At 30.2% G+C, this 16,547-nt stretch overlaps 1 protein-coding gene and 1 long non-coding RNA gene across 6 annotated transcripts in view; both read left to right on the top strand.

Moving 5' to 3' along the window:
* Window positions 1-16,547, top strand: part of LOC100871729 (uncharacterized) — a 58,648-nt gene that overhangs the window by 16,780 nt on the left and 25,321 nt on the right. The window contains exon 1 of one of the 5 annotated variants that reach the window (XM_086917356.1): window positions 12,387-12,533. The exons of the other annotated variants lie outside the window; for them this stretch is intronic. The gene's annotated coding sequence lies outside the window, so the exon portion shown is untranslated. Of the gene's footprint in view, window positions 1-12,386; window positions 12,534-16,547 lie in introns of those variants that run through there. 5 annotated transcript variants of the gene reach the window in all.
* On the top strand, window positions 3,478-16,350 carry LOC116414148 (uncharacterized). Its single transcript, XR_015295130.1, has 3 exons — window positions 3,478-3,587; window positions 14,956-15,561; window positions 15,712-16,350. It is a non-coding gene; the product is annotated as an uncharacterized LOC116414148 (long non-coding RNA).

The raw sequence follows: 16,547 nt of genomic DNA, 5'->3' as shown, positions 1-16,547 counted from the left end.
TGAACTCTTGCGGATTGTGTTTTACAGTTACTCAATCGACGGCTATTTTCAATCCGGTTCCCTTCTGAACATTTATCAAAGTTTTCCCTGTAATTTTTTTTTAATATTATTAAACCATATTAATTGTCCAAACTCTTTAATTTAGTTTTTTTTTAGAAGAATTAGATCTGTACGATTCTTATTTATATATAGTTGAAATAAGGAATCTTTTTGGACCGATCTTCAGTCTTAAAACAATTTGAGATGTAATAAAATTGAGATTTTCTGAATCATCAATTGATCCCTTTCTACTGATCGTTTTCATAGATCTTATTTTGTCCTTCTCAACCAATGTCGAGCAATGTGACTTTGCCCGAGACACGATTGCTGCTTGTTCCATGTTCTTGATATGTGCTGTTCATCAAAAATCGATTCTTGGTCTGTTAGATTTCTTTCACTCTTAAGCTTCTTTAACAATTCATCCTTGAATTTTTTTTGTAATAGATTGAATAATTTTTGCATACACATGAAATAATATATATATATATAAAATAATGTATGAATTGATTTATAAAATTTTCTAATTAATCGTTGTTAATTTTTAGTTATGGAAGAATTAACAATATTTTTTTCACAGAATGGAATGTTTTTAATTTTAAAGAGTTCTATTGCCCGATGAGATAAAGTATCATCGTTATCGTATAGAAATAAAAAATCTAACAAAACACCGCATTTGTGTCGACGTTTTGAGATAAGCGATAATATCACATTATATTTACACTTAAATTTGTGTTTCTATTGTCTGATAGAACAATCCTCTAATAGAGTTTAATCGTTAGATAACATTTTAAAGAGATAAGCATTAGATTAAGTATATAAAATTTTTATTGTTTCAAAATAAAAAAAATTTTTTACATCAAAAATATCATCTATATTTATATGTTTTTTATAACATATATGCAATTGCTTCTATGGATATCATTATATAATAATGAATCGTAGACGCTCATTCAGAATCGAGGTGAACATTTGAACATTTGTTGTTTCCGTGAAAGATTGAATAATCGAGATCGAATATTTCTAAGAAAATCGAGTTTTCTTTTAATGGAAAAAACTAGTCCAAATATATGACGTGATCGAATAAATCATTCTTTAGATTATGGTAATGATTACGCATAGTATAGTAAATATGAGAAGAAACTAGTGAAAACCGATCGCAGTGCGGTGCTATGGAATATAGCAGCGATTTCGGATGCTAAATCTTGCTATTAATGAAATGGCTTCTTGATGAAATGGATCGATGTGTTCAACACCACGTTAAAATATATTTAAAATAAGTTTAAATGATTACTTAAACTGACTTATCTATCACTTTATTATTATTAAAAATAATATTAAAATGTTTTAATATTATTCCATGTATTTTTTAATTAAAGTTGGAAAATCGTTTGCACGTAGAAATCTAGATTCTGAATCTGATTTATTAAGAGTAAATTAAGAATTTAAATTAATTTTATTATTTATAGAATATATATATATTTTCTTCATATCATGATTTTTAATATTCTATGATAAAGTATATTCATACTTAGTTATTATTTTAACATTATATAATATAATTTTGTATTATATATTTATGTAAATACGTAATTTTAATCGTATAATTCACATGCATTATAATTGTACAAAAAATGAAATTATTCCCTTCTTGTATCTAATTTTCTTATCAGTTATATTTTCCAACGTTGATCTTAAAAACTGTTTAATTGCCATTTGAGCGTCGCAAAAGTAGATATAATCTCGGCAATAAATTTACTCGTAGTTGGTAGTAGTTTCATCTTTATTGTATTTGCTTATTTTATTGTTTGAAAAATCGGAAAAAAATATATGACCGCCATGTTGAATCGGAGAATTTTGTAATCTTCATTGGAAAAATGAAGTAATTTACTTACAATTTGCACGTATTGATGTTCTATTTTCAGAAATTTATTCTTATTTTTTGAGGATTACAGTTAAGTAATTATTTTAACATAGTGTATCAAGATTTTATCAATTTTAATATTATTTCATTAACATTGATCGATTACTTTCATTAATAATGTTTGGAGAAATTTAAATACTTGAGAAATTAGGATTTATAATTCTTTTGACTTAGGTCGTATCATTTCCTGTAAAAGTCTCTTTTTACTCTGGAAATTGTGGGAATTAGTTCTTGGGAAAAAGTGTCTTGAAAAAGAATGATTGTCCTCTTTAATTGAAATGCTCTATTCGAAATGTTTAATTAATTAATAATTTAAAAAAAAAAAATCTTATAGATTGCTGTATATTAGGAATAAAAACACAAAATAAATAATAAACGATCGTTAAATAAATAATAAATTCATTGGTTTGAGACATTATGATGAAAAATTTGATATAAAAGAGTCTTGTTCTTTTTTTTTTTTTCTTCTAAATTTCAAAAATTATGTTTCGGATTAAAATACTTTGTTAAAATTTATTCGAAGAAAGAATCATAAAAAAAAAAAATCATTATGATTAATTAAGAATAATTTTAGGATCCACGAGTCTTGTTTTATCTTCCGATCATAATTTCTTTTCGATATTACGATCTCAGGATCCAACGTAGTTTTCTGCCGAAAGAGAAGTATTCGAGTGTAAATCAACATGGTGTTCATTAAAATTCAGAGAGAATCAAGTCGGATAATCATCTCGTTAACTCGTTTCTTTCTTCTTCGTCTTCTCTTTTTCTTTATTTTCATAAATAACTTTTTTTCCTCTTTTTGAGCTTCCCACGGCGACCTTAAATTCTCGTTTTATATTTTCTCGATTCACCCGAACGCAGGGAAAACGCATCTGAATCCTACGCTTTATAATTGGAACGAGTTTCTCTCCTCTCTCTCCCCTCCAAATAAATCGGAAGTAGCTTCGTCACGAGATTCGAATGTTGCGCTCAATTTAACATGTCCGATTGGCTAATTCGATTGTCGTAAAATTCAAATATAATTCCGCATAAACATAATTGTAATTAAAACAAAAAATAATTTTATCTTGAGGTGAAAAGTATGAGACGATTAATACAATTTCAAAATGATTAATGTTAGATATGTAATAAAAAGATATTTATTTATTTGAAATTTAAATTAGGGATGGAAGAAATTTTTGTTTTCGAATCCTTCGAAATTTCCCGCCATATGATTTAACTATTTATTCAAAAGTGAATTCTCTTCTCTAGTCTAGTTAAAATAATTATTATCATTTTATTATCCAAGATCGTTTCTAATTACAAAGATTACGAATCCACTTTTTTAAAAGTACCTAATTGTATAGCATTCTGTGCTATCTTAATTATCAGTTTCTTCCATCCGGTAAACGACACGACATAGAATTATTTCCCAATTGAAACGAGGAAATATCTCGCGTAAAACGACTTATTACGTCAATTTGCATGAATTTTTATAACCCGTTGCTTTCAGTTAATCTCTTTTTAACTCGCGGCCATCGGACGCCGACATACGAAAGTTCCACATCTTAATTTATTCGATCGGTTTTATGAATTTTATTGTAAAACGACTTTGATTATATCGAGAACAGCCTTAACAATTAAAACTGTAAGTAAAACTGTATATCTCGATCATTAAATTGATTGTAAATATAAATAAGAAAAGTAATCTTATCAAATAAAAGTCATATCGAAAGAAAAATCTAAATAATATATCTTATATTTTATCTGTCTTATATTATATCATTGGAAAGCATAAATAAGAAATTATCAACTCTCATATTTTTATATATATTACACGTCTACTATTTCAAACTTAATTTTTTTTCAAGATGGATCAATAAATGGATAACAAATTAATAGATTGAATCTAATTTTCAAAATAGGATTAATAATTTCACCCCTGCTGGAATAATGCTATATCCCAATAATACATTTCTTTACTTCTGATAGTCAATCAGACAAATTCTAACAACTCTAAACCGGGCGTATACGTTTAATCCCATTAAAGATATCTTTAACATTGTCATTTTCGTGAAACGTAAGGTAATAAAAGTTCTTACCCGAGCCATACTCAACATACCGACAGACAGACTAAATTTCACATCGCCCAGCAACAACGAAACCGTTGGACGAGAAGAAACGACGTGTCCAGGCGGGGACCAGTTTTTCCACAACGAGAACCGAACGACGTGCGATCTCGTTGGACCGCTTCTTGCGGATCGGTCCTCGGTCGACGATCATCTGAAAGTCCCCGCTGGGGAACGTTAATCGCTGCCCGGCTCGTGGTTACTTTCGATAAACGCAACCAACCGCGATCCGACCAATACCAATACCATAGAAAATCTCAGAAGATAATCATTCGAATCTATCGAATCGGTGGCAACCATAAAAGGTAATAAATGGAAAAGAAAAAAAGATTAATTTTATTCGAGTGTGGAACGAGAAGTTTTGACTAGATTATTAGAAATTAGATATTAATTAGTTGGATTTAGATTAGGTTTGGGTTTAATCAAGTACTAGAAAAATTTAGTCGGGAGAGAGAGAGAGAGAGGAAAAAAAGAAAGAAAAAAATAGAAATCGTATAACGAAAATTAAAAAATATTATAAGAAGAATTTCTAATTTCAGAAAGTAGAAAATCTAGTAAATTGGAAAGCAATGGTTATAAATTGTGGGGGTAATATATATATATATATATATAATAACAAACTAAGAGAATTAGCCAATAATGATTAAGGATTGACACGGTGAAAAATATTGGAAAGCTATGATATCTTTAAATCGAAATGGTGTGGATGAGCGAACATAATTTTTGAGCAGCTGGTACCCCTTTTTAAGAAAGTCATCTTTATTAGCCAACATTAAGGCCACCCTGCGGAAAGTCTGGTTCCCCGAGGGAAAGAAAGGCGACATCGCTCTCCATTTTTACTTTCTTACGCGAAATGGAGGGAGAAAGTAACGTGAAATGGACGGAGGATGCTCGGTTTCCCAGAAACAGGTAGCAATTCCATCACAAACACGTGGAATTTTTTTTCAATCATGTACAATTACTATTAAATAAAAATCCTATGAAAATGTTTAACGCGTCGTTTAACGCGTGGTTAATAATTCGTAAGTTGTTAAGTTGATTTGCGAGAATCAAGAAATTAGCATCGAACAGATTTGTTATATAAATTTATATAATAGTTAACCAATGAAATTCAAGAATTTTTTCTCTTACTTTGTAACATTTGTGATCTAGAGAAATGAATTTTTTAGAGGAACAGTCTAGGGAATTAGTTCAAAAATGACAATTCAATAACATTTACCTAGTAATTTTCCATGGCAAGTTTATGAACTTTATTATTTCACTTCGTACACGGATAATAATATTTTTAATTCAATGAATACAACGTTTATCGATGTGTACGTGGTGCAAGTCGTAATTCCAATAATTAATACCGATTTAAAAGAATATCAATTTACATCACAGTGAAAACATTTTGGTGTTATGGCTACAAATCGATTCTGATTAGCGGCTACGTTGTCTAGTCAAGCATTAATCATGGACTCGTAGTTATAGCCGGGTGTCTCGAGGTCAGGGTCATGTTTAGCGTACACGGAGAAAGCGGGAAAAAAGAAACTGTGGTCGCCTTATCCAATCGAGGAGAAACGACTCTCGGGCGAAGAGAAAAAGCTGATTGGGACACGATCGAAGGGTGAAAAAGTTGAAAGAAAGTTAGCCTCTGTTTCTGCCAGGAAGGAAGAAGCTATTAATGAAACTTATCTTCAATTTTCACCAGATGGAAATCGAAAAGAGATATAATTGAGTCTAACTAGAATATTAACAGTAGTAATAACAATAAATAAATAGTAAGAATATATTTTCTAAAATAATATTTAGTTCTTAAAAACAAACAGAAAGAGATCGTTTCTTTATTTTTCCTCGAGATTTATCTCAATAGTAATGGCATATTTTTCCTATCTCATTATCAAAAAATAAATTTTAAACGCGTACATTGTATTGATTTTGAAATGATCTCGAATGATTAAAAGATTATCCTTCTTTAGATAAAAGAAATATTTTGTACACTATCATACCAGTATATTAATGATACTATCATTGCCATTCTATTGCCTTTCTAAACTTTATATGACCACGATTCTATAATTTTAATGAGATAATTAATAAAACTGGTTAGAATGTTAAATTGTGGTAATGAAACTGTACAACGAATAACAGAGATGTATGGAATTATGGTCACAATCCGGGACCAGTGAAAATTACAATGACAAGACGTGAAAGATAGATGAGGAAATTATGCATGATGAATACTATCGTTAGAATTATCGTTGGCGAGAAAACCGGGTATCATATTCATACTATCAGGAACTTCAGACTCACTTGACGACGATCATTGAATCCTGAGCAGCGCACGGCTCATAAAAATGCATCAGATCTCCCCGAGAAAGTTTCACGAAAGTCACCGTGGAAAAAGAGATTTCAGGATGATCGGTTGGCAAAAGTGTGCCACCAGCCGTCGAATGAAAAATAATTGCCTTATCAGAATCGAACAGAAGCTGTGCGAAGGTATGCGTTAGTAGCTCGTCGAATATACGAGGATTCCCCAGATATGATCGTCTCGCTTGATTTATCGTTTCTGATACATCATGTTGATAGGAACAGAAATTTCCCTAAGATTTCTCATCGTCGTGATAATATTGACGCCATTTCGAGACTTGATGACTCTTTGAAGAAAATAATATAATGACAGAGTTCTCTTGTATGATAATTTATCGATTAATAATACTAGTGTATTAAATTGTTGTAAAGATTTTATTGCAGAATTTTTACGTCAAAGAAAATAAACTAATTATAGGTAATTTAGTATTTATTCAGAGAGAATCACAAGATATCCAACGAGGAGATTATTTCGAGAAGAACATTTTAGTTGGTCGTTATTCTTGAACCAACATCGAGCAATTTCTTTTTTCACGCGATTTTGCGTGCGCCAGGAATCTTGTTCTTGAGAATCGGTTTTAAACATTCTGGTTTACATTTAGCGACTCGTGATGTTCAATATAAAATTCGAGACGGATTCGAATGCTATCTAAACATTTCTCTCTGGTGGAAACGAAGCAATTTTAAATATAATTTTAATATTTTAGATAATCAAAATTACAAAAATTAAGAAAGTAAAAATAATGAGAAGAAAAAAAATAAATAAACTTGATATCTCACGTCACGCTTCTATCCTGATTGCGATTGTGTAAAGTGTAAAACACACTTGAGAATAGATATTTTATAATAACAATAAAGTGTTTTAATAAGAGAAAAATTGATGCATAATTTTCACAAAACTGTGACAAACTGATCTCACGGTAGATTTAGAGATATTTTATTTTGAGCGTGTGTGTATCTTGCTATAAGTATTCGCCCGATAAAAAGTAACTAGCGCTTGAAAAAGGTAACTAGAATCTAGTGAACAATCTTCGTATCTCATTTCGTAGTCACGTTTCTCATGTTTCGAAGAAGCATTCGATTAGATTGACCCAGTTCCAAAAGATCCACGGCTTACTTACCTTTGCCCCTCGTTCTAGAATCGATACGATGGTATTATATGTTCATGAAACTTGTGGTGGAAAGGTCCTTGAATGTGAACAACCTAGGTTACAGAGTGACAACGACCTTGCCACTCTGACATATCCTCGTGACACCCTTTTTCGATGTTTGTTTTTCCGCGCGTTAATTTCATTTGCGAAACTTCTGCAGGTTTAATTGAAATAATCTATAGAAACAAACGATCTTTTTTCATTCGAGGACGATCTAAATGCAGTTAAAATGTTTCTCCTCCAACCGATGACCCTTTTCGACATAGTGAGACTCCGTTTCCAAATACAGTCGGTAGATTCTCATCTATTTAATCTCTTTGTCAATCGTAATTGGCAGTCCTGGAACTTTATACAGGTCTCTGGTAATTTCTAATTTCACGACACCTGTACTATGATTCAAGAAACTAGTTAATGATAATCTCTGACGACTTAAGATTGGTTAAGATTAATTCGAGAGTACTTAATTTCGTTGGAATGATTTCGTGAGTCAGGTTAGGATAAAAGTTGTCGATTCAAAATTATATTTTGCTTTGTTTAAGTTTAAGATAAAGAATTAGAATTATTAGGATAGAAAAGATTCAAGGATAGGGAAGGATGATTTCTGAGGCAAGTGCATAGCTATCTTAGAGTTGCAGGTGAGTAGCCTGGAATCTCGGATGGCAACGACCTTGCCAGCCGGCGCGACGTGTCCTCGCGTTATCCTCTCTCGCCGCGGCATCCTGTTTACATCCCGGTTCACCTGACGGTAAATCGACTTCTCTTTTTCTCTTGCTCGTTCTACGGACATTATTAATTCACCAGTGTCGAGTTCGTTTCGCTTGTTGCACGCAGCAGCGTTCCAAGCGCTCACTCCTCACTCTTTCCCTCGTTTATCCCCACCATCAACTCTAACGCGGATCTACTATACCAGCGGAAAACATTGGACTAAAACTATTTGCCCCGTTAAAAAATGGAATGCTGGTGGCTTCTTACCGCTTCCAGCGGTGGATAATCGTTAAGCATAACCATCCCTGTATTGGAGGTAACACTCCGGTTTTACCTGATTGCGTCTTGATCGTTTCCCGAAACAAAAATTCCCTAGAAATAGCAATTTATCTCTGTAAACTTTTTCGCGGCTTCTTCTTAAGGTAAACGTTAAAGTTCAATCGAAAGAACGAACGAGTCGTTTGTAAAACTGAAATATCTCCATTGCTCAACTTAAATGAAAGGAGAAATTTGAATAAAAAATTAATTTCATTATAGAAGCGAAATATTTGTGGGAGCGAAGTCCAAGGGAAGCAATTGGTTACATAAAGTAAAATAAACCGGGTTCCGTTCTTCGGGGAAGAGAAATTGAATCGTAAAGTCGTTCCGTGACGCGTTCAGCTCGTAGCTAACGCTGCGCGGACACGTAACACGTCGCGCGTAGAATAACGTAAGACGTAACGATGGTCCGCGGGGCTCGTACGGTAATACACCGCTCACGGTATGAAACACGATCCTTTCAGGTGAGCCGTGGTGCCCCGTGCACGTTCTCCGGCGTGACCTTATACACTCCACAGAGCGAACTTCTCTTCCGTAAAGAAAGCTCCAAGAAATCCCATACACGTGGCCGCTTATACCCGAGCGTCTCGAAACGATTCAAATACTAAATAGATATCGAAATCTGATTTTTCGATACTTGTGAAATTAAAATTTTTATTTTAAGCTTTTTCCAAGCTTTTAAATTCGTGGTTAATTGTTATAATAACAATGATTATTTTTTTTTAACTTGGACAAAAAATTTAGCTTCTATCTTTTTTATCTTTTTCTCCTTCCCTTATGTTTTGTATGTTTTGTCATTGTAGCGATATGAGAAATTAATATTAGCATTGATGACAATTGAGATTAAATGTAATCATTTAATTCTTATAATTCCAAATGAGACTGTTAATTCTAGAATTATTTATAAGGTAGTATCAAGCGTAGAATATGTGCATAAATAGAATTTCTTTCAATTATACCTTTTATTTGATTTGATTATTAAATTGATTGTTAAATTTTTTATTCGCTTTCTGAGCTAGATCTTATTACGATTCTTCGTGGAATTATCCTTGGAAAAGTTTTGGGATATGATCATTTTATAACGGTGATTATTATTCTTGAAAGTCATCTTCGATAATTAATCTTTGAGCCGTATCAATTGGCCCACTTGTTCACATTTTGATCCTTCTCTAGTTCGTCGTTGACAATCAATTGTGTTGATCAAGGAGATTCCACGGATCGTTAAAAAGTCTTCCTCGAATTTCCTGCTCGAATGATTTTATGAATAATGATCTCGATTCAGAAGAGGAAAAAAAGAATCGATACGCATTTTTCCTTACATGGTCAAAAATGTTGAAAGATTTTTTTTTCTACAGAAAGATCAATACACATTTAAAACAATTCTTATTCTTTTTCTTTCTCTTTAATATTGATCACAATATTGATTCATGATTGAATTTTAGTTTAAATTAATGTGATTTTTCTTAGTAACAATTTGCTATCATTTGTCCATTTAAAGAAATAGCAAAAAAAAAAAAAAAAAAGCATATTGAGCATCATTTTATGATTATTCCAACGTAATTTATAAAAATTAAAAAGTTTTTTGCGCATAAAGAAAAAAAGATGACGCGATACTGTTACGTGATATCGTTCTTACTGTTGGTATGACTGGTGTGTGCGTGCGCATACGCATCTGCATACAAACATGGCTGAAACGGCTCTACTGAAACGAGCTTGGAAAGATCGGAGATTGCATTCCTGGCAAGGGCGTTCGCAGGTTATATTCCCTTGAAAGAAACACTGAGAAAAGGAAATAAAGGTGGTGCGCTTGAAGGTCTCTTTGATCTCGTTTCTCATATACCTGTTTGACGTTTCTTTTGCGGCGTCTTCAAGCTTTCTCTCGTTTTTTACCTCTTTGTTGATTTTGTCTTATAGCTGGAAAATATTTGTAATTATTCTTAGATTATGACTTTTTTTTTTTTTTTTTTGATAATTATTTCTATCTTATCTCTGTTCTGTTTGTTAAAATGATAATTGTCATTTTTTATTGTACTATTATTATTATTATTCTTTTTTTTTATTTTTTTTGTTTATTATCTTTAAGATATATGAAAATATTAACGTATGGAATACATGAACAGTATATAACTTGTTTATGAGTATGCATAATGCATGTATCTCATTTTTTGCTAATATTAATTGCAAATCAGTCTTGTAGCTGCGTCGTTTTTAATTTTTTCATCTTAAATATTTCCTTCGCTTGCGTTTTCATGTATATCTCATTCGATATTCAATGAACGAGGCATGTAAAACTCCCGGAAAATTTTCTATCATAATTAAAATATTTCATTGAAAATAACTTATGCAATCAATTCGAATCGAATATTTCGAAAGAAAAATATTTCTAACATGATTCATAAACTTCAGGGATTTACGAGGATATACTTTCTACAGTTACGTAGAAATTTTTATTCCTGTGTCACGTACCATTTATTCCCATTGCATTTTAACTTTTACCGGATTCCTCGATTCTCCTCAGTAATTTCATTGAAAAACTTTAAATTTAAATTATTTCCTTTTTATAAAAAATTTTCACAAAATTAATTGTTGTCGTATACATTATACATAATTAAATTTCAGGTATTCAGAAATCGAAAACAATTTTTTGTAGGATAAATATAATTATAAAAAGTGAGTTTCAAGGAATTCTAACGTTAATTCTTAAAAATTACTAGACTTCTGAAAAGTAACTAGCCTTTATTTTAAAAATTTTGCCTATATTTAAAATAAAAGAAAATAAAAATTTTACTTTTATTTTCTAAATAAATTTAAGATTTTAATATTAAGATATGTATATATTACAAAAGTTTAATGAAGAAAATTAAAATATCTTTAGAGTTTAGAGACTAATTTATCTGTATGCTAATGCAAACACACATTACAAAATGCTGCATCGTGGAATAAATTATCTCTTTCCACGACCCTGATCGTGCGCAAATAATGCTATAGATCACTTTGCGTCACTGGAACGACAATTACAGTCGTTTGAGGATGCAACATGCGCAGAACAGGTGATGACACTCGTCGACAATCTTCTGCTAGATATGTTCTAGACATATTTCATCTTTTCCTGGAAATATATTATGAAATCCAATATATCATACAAAGCTCATACTGAATTATAAATCAAATGGGATATTTCTAAAAGCATAAAATATGATAAAATGAATTTTAAAGAACTTAAATGACTTAAATTAAAAAAGAAATATTATTAATTAGAATCATTCTATAATTATTTCTGTATCAATCTGCGATTTAATTAAAGATAAACGATTATTTAATCAACTAGAATCATTTTATCGGATCTTAATCAGAAATTTTTTCACTTTAATGCAATTGAGAAACAATAATTCTAATTAATTTAAGTTTAGAATCTAATTTATGGAAATATAAGTAACATTGATATAATAAAATTAATATAATTATTTAAGCAATAAATCTAAAGAAATAAATCTTTATATTTAAAGTATCGATTATTCTAAAGATGTTTAACTATATATCCTCAGTTTACATGAACTCTAGATGAATACTAGTATATTAATTTCATAGAATTAAACATATGAATAATCCTCGCAAAATCCAAATCGGAGACAAAATAAATGGAAACAAAAAAAAAAAAAAAGGCGGTGGCATTGCAAGGTTGCTAGCCAAGTTTTGCAATCGTGATTGTGATGCAATCGGACTCCGGAGTCTCGTCGCGACATTGAAACCAATTCAGCTTGCGTTGTTCAGTGGAAGCTTTGCTACGAGTTTATTTCGAATGACGATTATTATTATATACGGAAGATTGTAGCTTCTTCGTCACAAATTCTTGTTGTCTTTCCTTGCCTTCTTTTTCTTTTATCTGTGTTACGAACTGGAACCATGGATGCCTGAAGAATGGTCTTAACGACTTTCACGGTACGTGCGTTTCTTTGTTCTCATTTAACTTCTTATTCCCTTTTCTATGACTATCATATTTGCCAACTTCTTTGTATTGTACGAATTATGTATACGTATATTCGACTGTGATATTTCAACGAGCCATTTTTAATTTTGGTGACTAAAATAAGAGTAATCATAGAGTTAAAAATAGAAGAAATACGAGAGTTAAAATTGTTATTTTTAAAAGGAGAACTATTATTTTAATAATAGTAAAACTAAATAGTAACCGGTTTTTCTTAGTACATTTGCTATCTTAACATAACATAAGTGTTGCTAACAATAAGTAAAAATCCTTAAGGCTTTTAATTACAGTGTATTTAGGTTCGAAAATGTTCAAACATCGACAAGCAAGAATTATATTATAGAAGTGTTAATTGGTGGAAGAACTCGTTACATAATTTATCATGGACTATTAATGGCGAGAAACAATAGTATTCGTAACTTTCTCTTTTGTGTGCGATGAGAATTGGCAGGATATTGATCGTGTATTGCATATAAAGATATTTATGCACTTATGTGATATTGTTGGATCAGAAATTACATAAAAATACAAATTTTCTGTTTGATGTGTAACAAAATTGCTATAAAAATTTATTTAAATAAAGAATTTCGCGAAATCACAAATCAACTTGAGTTTTCGTATTCTCTATTTCAAAAAGAAGACGTATATGAGACTTTAGTGACTAATTGATAAATGACTATATTGTCATCGAACAATATCAGGAGAATCTCTTCAGAAAAGTTTTGGCAACATTTTAAGTTAACATTTTCTAATAATAGCTCGGTATTGGAACTTCGAAGAGAATATTTTTCGAGACAGAATTCTAGAAAGTGATTCACTACATATGTCGCCATGGCGAATTCCAAGAAATAATAAACGTATTAACTGAACCGGATAATTGCAGTATCATGTTTCGTTGCTTCGATACTGAATTTATCTCCGTGGCGATACACATGGTGTCCATTATGAGCGTACCATATCTTGATTCGTGGAATTTATTTATCAGGTGTCGATTTTTTCATACAATAGCATCTTTATCCATCGCTTCTTCGATAAATAAAAAGATTGTATTGTATATGTAATTCAATATTACGTTGATCTCAATTAATCATTGATTTTATTTAAAAAAATATATTTTTAAATAATAGAAGAATTTTGATGAATTTGAAGGAAGATAAAGTTACAAGATATTTACTGCGAAAAAAAAAAATAAATAAGTTGCGACTTATTCAAGAATCGCCAAGTCGTTGATTCTCCAACTTGTGACGCAATATGGTAGAGGGCGTAATATGATTGTTTCAACTAACCTAACCTTATATTTTTCGTTTTTGTAGTTTTTCATAATAATGGTCTGCTTCGAAGATTCTTCGATAAACATGTTGATTTTTATTGGATTAATCCTCGAATATTCTTTGTAATCCTATTAACCTTTCACAATCGTATCATTCCTTCCCACCAAGCGAAAGATTCCACTCGATAAACGAGCACAACTTCCGCCTTGATAATTTCCATCCAAGCTCTATCATCTCTCCGATTTAACGAAGAAAGTTATTTATTGACTATTCTCCTTATACTTTTTTTACTTTTTACGATCGACTCATATCATTGACTCGCATGAATTCTAATCGGTTTTTTACATAATATTTCGAGTAGAATTGCGTGCAAGGAATGTATCGTTGCGCTTCTTCTTACATGGTTGAAAGGCTTTGCCTGGTTTCCGTCGATGCAACCAGTGCACACGATCCTCGTAAATCAACCTGTTTTTAGTCATCCTATCGTTAACCGGACCTGTTCTTGTCTTTTTACGATATTAGGAGGCTTTGGAGCAAAAAACTTGGTCGATGAACCTGGAACAAAGTTAAATGATATAGTCTTATGAAAAGAGATTTTAGATTCATATCAAGGTTCGAATAAATGTAAGGTTATATTAGATCTGTGTTAATTTACGTGGTGATTAGATTGGAATGTTTAAGATATTTTCATACTTGATTCGAACAATCAGTGATTATTAGTTTTTTTTTAAATCTAATGAGATAATAACTTGCAAACTTAGGCAATTTAGACATTATTGTGAAATTTTTTTGCATTATATATCAGAATACAATGTATTTTTTTTACATAATTATAATGTTATTAGTAAAATTTTACAAGTTATTAAAAAAGAATCTTGTATAATTAATTTAATAAATGAAATCTTACAGTTCATCGTTATATTTGAAAAATATGCTTAAATAATATGTTGAAATAAATCTATAATTTACAACTTATCATTAATATTATTAAATAATAAATTACTATGAAAAAAATTATGAAATTATAAGAAAGTTTATTTTCATCTTTTTGTTTTATCATGTTTGAATATATTGGTTACTAATAATTTTATTCTCTCTGTTGCAGGTAAGTCAAAATCTTGGTCAGATGGCTGAAGTAATCTATTTTCAGTTTTGGGATTTAAAAGAAAAGATTGTAAGTTAAAATTTAATAAAACTGACAGAGTTATTAGAAAACGTTATTCGAAGAATAAAAAATTGATTTCTATTGAATCTATTCATTTATGATCATTCAAATAGATCATAAAAAAAAAAAAATAATTTTAAATACAATGTATCATTATATAAAAAAAATTCACAATTTGATGAAGATTTCTCTGTATTAACAATTCGAGCAGTTTTTTGATTATAAACAATTTCTTATTACACTATCATTATGTAACTTTAAATTGGAGAACGAAAGTTGTGGGAGTGGAGAAGTGCGATATAGATTAACATTACGAGCCAGTCGAGTCCACTTTCTCGCATTAAGGAGAACTAAGTTTACAGATATACACAAGGTGGCCATTAATTAAGTCCAAATTTATTTCAAATTAATAATTATAGAGTGATTGTTTATACTCTTCATACTTATAATAATTTTTGAAATTAATAACATTCAATATTTATTATTCAACTTCTATTAATCTTAGAAATAGAGGAAGGAATCTTCAAATCCATTTCAGTTATCAAGGTAAACCTGTTTATTATAAATATTACGAAACTTGATTCATTCTTCTAATAGTTAATTAAATACTTGGATATAATTGATATATATAATTGATCTTTATTATAAAAAAGAGATGAATGAAACCTATAATTAAAATCTTCAACTATGTTTCAGAAATGCATTTATTAATTCAGAATTGGAAAGCTAATATAGCTAGACTATGAAAATTAGTAGATCCATACTAATTCAATACTTGTTACTATTATCTGATTAAACTTAAGTGATGTTCAAAATCTTGATGATTTTCAAAATACATGTAAAATAACCAATTTATTGATGAAGAAACTAATTTATAAAATCATATAATAATGGTGATTTCTAGTTTGCTAAATTACTAATGGTAACATTACCTTCACTTGAAGTCACTAATGAATGTTGCAAAAAAAGAATGGCTGAAGAAACTATTTCTTTTTTTACTTGGCCTAAAGTAAAAGTGAAAATTGCTTACTGTTAAGCAAAAACTTCAAACGTTGAAATTGAAAAGAAAGATGAGGAAAAAGATTTTTATTTCCTCAAAGAAGTGTTGCAAATGGAATGTTTGCATAATTCTTGGCACAGAACTAAATCAGGAAAAATTCATATTATGAAAAGAGAAAATCCTTATTTAGACAACTTGTATAAGCATATGCATTAATTTTATTAAGAAATATGTTGATCCGTTTTTAATTATAATTTTTAAATTAATTTTAATTTTATAATTGAAATAATTCTCAAAAAAATAATAAACTTATCATGGCGAATTAATTTTCAAAATCAGTTGTCTGACTATTCAACTATTTTCTATTCATCCAACATAATATTATTAGGAAAATCAGGAAATTGACTTTATTAACATTCTTGTCTTCCATTTGAATCAATCAGGTAACATCTGAAATTCTAACATTTATTTATTCAATCTACTGATCTTATTCTTTCGCAGTTAGCGTGTTAGCTACCCAATTCCATGTCAT

This window comes from Apis florea, unplaced genomic scaffold, assembly GCF_048593485.1.
Source record: "Apis florea isolate Af1SG1 unplaced genomic scaffold, ASM4859348v1 contig_2201_pilon, whole genome shotgun sequence".
NCBI classification, from domain to species: domain Eukaryota; kingdom Metazoa; phylum Arthropoda; class Insecta; order Hymenoptera; family Apidae; genus Apis; species Apis florea.
The sequence above is the reverse complement of the archived record's forward strand: the minus strand, read 5'-3'. Positions and strand labels throughout refer to the sequence as shown.